We start from the raw sequence: 5,142 nt of genomic DNA, 5'->3' as shown, positions 1-5,142 counted from the left end.
TCCCCAGTAGGGAGTGTGCAAGAGGCAGCTGGTTGATGCTTCTCTTTCATCGACGTTTCTAGCTATCTATCCCTCTCCCGTCCTCTCTGTAGAAAATCAATAAAATATATTTTAAAAAAAAACAAAAACAAAAACAAAAAAACACAACAACTTAATGAACGTTAGAAATCTCACAGCCTCCAGATCTTTGTCCCTGGGAGTCACCTGGATGAAGGAGGAGTTCAGTCGGCAGGTCCTTCTCTATGCCTCTCTTTACCCATCTGTGCAATGAGGGAAGCAGCACTTGTCCTGCCTGTGGCAGAGCGAAGATGTGATGAGGAGCAAACAAGTGAATCCATATGAAAACGCCTTGTAAACCTGCTCCAATAAAATTGGGTGTGTTATAGATTTCACAATTACCAGTAGGTGACTTGAACCATAACGGGTAACAGAGCCAGGAGAATATGGGTAGGGCTGGCTGCTCAAATCTGTCTCTTGGCTATGACAAACAATTCAGAGAACGCGTTCTATTGAAGAAAGCAAATTATCGTTATTTGTACTTCTTTCTTTTAGGAATGTGTGCATGTGAAGCTGTTTCTCTATTTTTCCAATAAGCAGATTATCTCACTTAAGCCCTAAAACCCCTCCCAACTGTGGTCACTTTTCATGGACTCCTCATACTGAGAAGGGACTACTAGTTACTAGTACAGAAATCCTCCTTGCGTGGCATGTGGAAGCAGACCCATGGTGTCCAGGGTCTGATTCAGCCTCGTTGCTGGCCTACTGTAGCTGAGGAACTACACCCCAAATCTCCTGTGCTCTGTTCACTGGAACCAGTGCTTACTCTCAATCTGTGACCTAGCAGATTAAGAAGCCAACATATCAACATCTAATCATAGTTGAGTGATTTATTTGCACAGGATCTTCAAACTCCCGACTCCGGGCCTCCTCATCTCGCTGAGCTGGTTCCCAGGGACGAGGAAGGCCCGGAGGCTGGGAGATTTCTAACATCCATTGAAGAAGTTTTCTGTGGAAGCCAGGGCTGCTGAGTGCCTTGAGAAGAGTGTGAACTCAAGAAGGAAGGCTGTTTTGTCAAAGACAGGAAATACAGAGTCAACGCGCAGATGCCACCAGGAGGCTAGTGCTGTGTGGGGAACCGGGTACGAGGAGAGATGTTTCTGAGAAGCGACCACCAAGTGTAGTGGGGAGGCCTCTGGCCGGAAGGGAGCGCGGGCGTTGCCGCCGGAAAGGCCTTCCCTTTTCAGCTGAGGAGAGGACGAAAGCAAAAAGTCAGGTCTCTCAGGGCGGCTGCTGCAAACTGGACCTCGCGATTTATCTGAGGAAAACAGTGGCAAATGGAATAAGAAGGAAGCTAGTGCCTAATGGAAGTCATCTTCTCTAGTACAGGTTAGAAGAAACTAAAAAAAAAAAACACCCAAAAACCTAAAAGCATTTTCTTCAAATATTACCAGGAAGATTTGGTTCCAAATTAGAATGTAAACATTGTCAGATTTTTGAAAGAGAAAATGGTGTATCTGTAACAGAACAACTCTCTCTCTCGGAACGTAAGCGGCAACAGTTCAAAGCAGTCCGGGAACAATAAGGGAAACTTCGCAGAAGCAGCCCTTCCCTGGAGCTGAAGTTCTGTGTGAAGCGAGAAGCAGGGGTGAGGGGGAAACGGACAGAAGCAGGTGGAAGAAGCGAGGAAGAAGGGTTTGCAGAAGTAGATGAGTTAACGTGCTCATTTGGTACAATGAAGTCTTCACCTGTCTGCGCTCTTTGTGAGAATATCTAGTTTTCCAAGTCATTGTATCAACTCTTTGAAAATCAGTTGGGTGATGTGGCTTCCAGGACTTTAGTTTGAAGATTCATTGATAATTTTTAGTTATTTATCAAACAGAAGTCCACATTGAGCTAGAATCTCTGTATTTTCCATGAAAAGGTTGTATGTGTCTTTTAGTATCGCCGGCTATATGCAGTGTGATTAATAACTGAAATATTTAACCCCCTCCCCCGCCTCTTTTTTTTGGCCAGAAGACCAGTATTTCCAAGGCATGTATGTAGATGATTCTTACCAGTATTTCATATGGAACCAGAAAGATAAAATATAATAAAGGCGAAAGGAAAATTTAAAGTTTGAAAACTGTTTTACTGTCTTAGTTTCTCAGTATATATAGGCAGCTCGTCCTTGTGTCTTGCTTTTGTGCATGCTAATTAAATGCTAACAGGGGCCTGCAGTTGGCGCAGTAGTCTAATAGTTTGCAAGACCTGAAGGCACAGAAGCTTTCAAGAGGAGCAGTGACGTGCAAACTAGTACCCAGAACTACCAAGCAATGTTGAGAAGTACCTCTCTGAAATTAAACTCACGGAGTATTTTTAATAATTACCATCACAGTGCTATACTTAGAAAAGCAATGTTTTCCTTTCTCCCTAAACAGGTATGCTCCTGGTAGTTAAGTGTGGATGACTGGCCTAATTTCTATGTGCAAGTGAGAGGGAGAAATTCTAAACTCTCCGTCCTGAAGGCAGGATTATTTTAAATGGGCTTTTAAAAGTCCCAAAGAGTGAAAATAACACCATCGTCTCCACTAAGCATTTCTTGCTCATTTGCTGGGAATAAACAATTTAAAAAAACAAAACGTGCCATTGCATACAGAAGGGAGTTGACTTCAAAAGTTCTGGGAGGGCCTTTCCTTATCCTCGGGGATCTGGATTTCTAGGGCCAGCCTGTGGGGGCTTAGCATAGGGCGAAGGGGGCTGGTGAACCACCTGGTGTAGGACCACATCATGGGCTGTTGAAGCTGCCACTTCGTGGGCTGCCTTCTTGGTGAAAGATGCCAGAATCTGAAAGGGGGAAGTGGACTTGTTTATAACACGTGCACTGATGGGATAATATTACAGCCTTCAAACGTGTGGAAAGGTGCCCGCCATCTCACCCCAAACTCAGGTTGCTTCCCAAGAAAGCAAACCTTTACTGAGCACGTACAGGACACAGGCTTTATGGGAATCAGGTGTCCACTCTGGAGACACAGAAACTGTCACCCTGATCTTAGTTCTTTTGTACAGGAACACTCTTGGGAACCCATTTGCTATAAAATATCCGTGCCCCACAAATCCTGCAGCTCTGACTTGCTGCTAACTTCGATTCATGAGTAACAGTTTAAATTCACGTTAAATTCAACAGAACCCTGTGGCCTCCCCTACAAAGACATATCGCAGGAAGAGATCATTAAAGCTTCTATTTCAATGGCTTTTCCTTAAAGTGACCAGTGGAAGTGTGTGAGTGGTTAGGAAACTGTTAGGAGTTAGTGTCCTCTCTAAAGGCCGAACTCTGGAAATGAAAAATATCGTGGCTTCCCAGCAAATTGTTTGAATGCTCTGCCACCCAGGCACCACTGAGCTGGAACTGCAGAGGGGCCGAGCACTCCTTCCTAGGTCTTTCCAAAGATATCCACGAATAATCAGCTTTCGGCATTGGTTAGACTTTAAAGAAAAACCTGTGTAAGGTTTTAATTATGTTGAGGGTCCGGTAAAAACCATTCCCTTTAAAGATAGAACAAGAAACATTGTCCCCTCTACCAAACATTTTAGCCCAGGTTTAATTTCAATGCGAGCATCAATTTGATTGATAACAATCATTGCAGAGCAGTTGGAATAGGCCCTGCACTTGGGTTGATGTTAACGACTTACAATCCCCTTTATGTTAGGCCTTAAAGCTTTATTATCCTTAAACATAGCTGACATAGTGGACCATTAAACACGGAAGAGACCTGAGATACTGATTGGGGTAGCGGCCAAAATGTTAAGGTGCCTGCCTGAGTTACTTTTTGTAATATTTTTACGCCACAATGTTAAGGCGCCTGAGTTACTTTTTGTAATATTGTTACACTGAACGCTCGTGTGATTTTTAAAAATAAAATCATTTTTACTTTCCAGGGTAGTTGTCTCTCTTCTTTTCCGGTGATTTTAAATTCGCACCATGTAGGCATATTATATACACACAACCTCTTTCAACTAGTATAATAAATGTCCCTGCTAAATAGAAGTAGTTCCTAGCAGCAGCTTTCCTAAGGCGAGGAAAAGGCTAAGAACTTGAAACTTCTGGCCAGAGGGCTGGAGTCTCCGGCCCCCCTGTGTCTTCAAGCCTGGCTTCCCTACCTTTGTGGGCTCTTTCAGAGCCCGTGGCCGGCTGGCCGCCCGGTCTGCACCACCGCGGCGCCGCCTGGCACGGAGGATGCAACTCGGTCCTTCCGTCCGGCTCGAAAAGTACTGTTGACTTGGTGACCCACTTCGAAAGCTCGGCCGAGGGAGGCCACCCACGCACAAGGGGCATTTTCAAGAGGGAGCCCCCATCCTGCCAGTGGGATGTCTCTGAGAGTTTCTCCCGCGGGGTCGTCGGGGAGTGAGTGCCCCGGCGGCGGCCGCGACCGCGGCCGCTCGCGCCCTCCCGGGACTCGCGTCTCCAAAGCCCCTGGGCCGCGTGGGCGCCGCGCTTCGGGGGTCGGATCTTTGCACCCCCCCGCCCCCGCCCCCGCCCCCACCCCGCGGGACCCTGCCCGCCCCGCGGACAGGCCCCGAGTTGCCGAATAGCTCGGATGCTTGTCATATTTGCGGTCGCACCACTTCGCGGGCTGTGCGCGCGCCGCGCTCGCCGCCGCCTTTGTCACCAGCCGCCCCGTCCTTTAAATGAGTGTTTTCTAGAGAGTGTGGGGGGCGGGAGTGGGGTGCCGTTGGCGGGGAGCTGGGGTCCCCCGGCCGGGGTGCCTCTTTCCTGCTCTCCTTCTCCTTAAGCCTTAAGAGAAAAGGAAGGGCGCGCCGGCCGGAGAGGGAGCCGTGGGCAGTGCTGCCACCCGGCGTCGCCCGCTTCCAGCTCCTCCGGCGGCCGGGCCCCGCTCGGCGGTACTCGCGCCTCCCGGGACCGCCGGGGGAGGGGGCGGGCCGGAGGGGCGGGGTGGGCGGGGCCGGAGGGATGGGGAGGGCGTGGCCTGCTGAGAGGGGGCGGGGCCTGCGGCGCCCGGGCCGGGAGCTCGCGGGAGGCTCGCTGGCCGCACGTCACTCCTGCACGGCGAGCGCTGGAGCCCAGGCTGTCGCTCGCTCGGCCAGGGCGCCCCCTCCGCCCGCCTCCCGCTTCCTCCTCCGCTGCTTGCCTGCCGTCGCCGCCTC

The sequence above is a fragment of the Pipistrellus kuhlii genome, unplaced genomic scaffold (assembly GCF_014108245.1).
Source record: "Pipistrellus kuhlii isolate mPipKuh1 unplaced genomic scaffold, mPipKuh1.p scaffold_m20_p_13, whole genome shotgun sequence".
Lineage (NCBI taxonomy): Eukaryota > Metazoa > Chordata > Mammalia > Chiroptera > Vespertilionidae > Pipistrellus > Pipistrellus kuhlii.
This window is presented reverse-complemented; position numbering follows the sequence as displayed.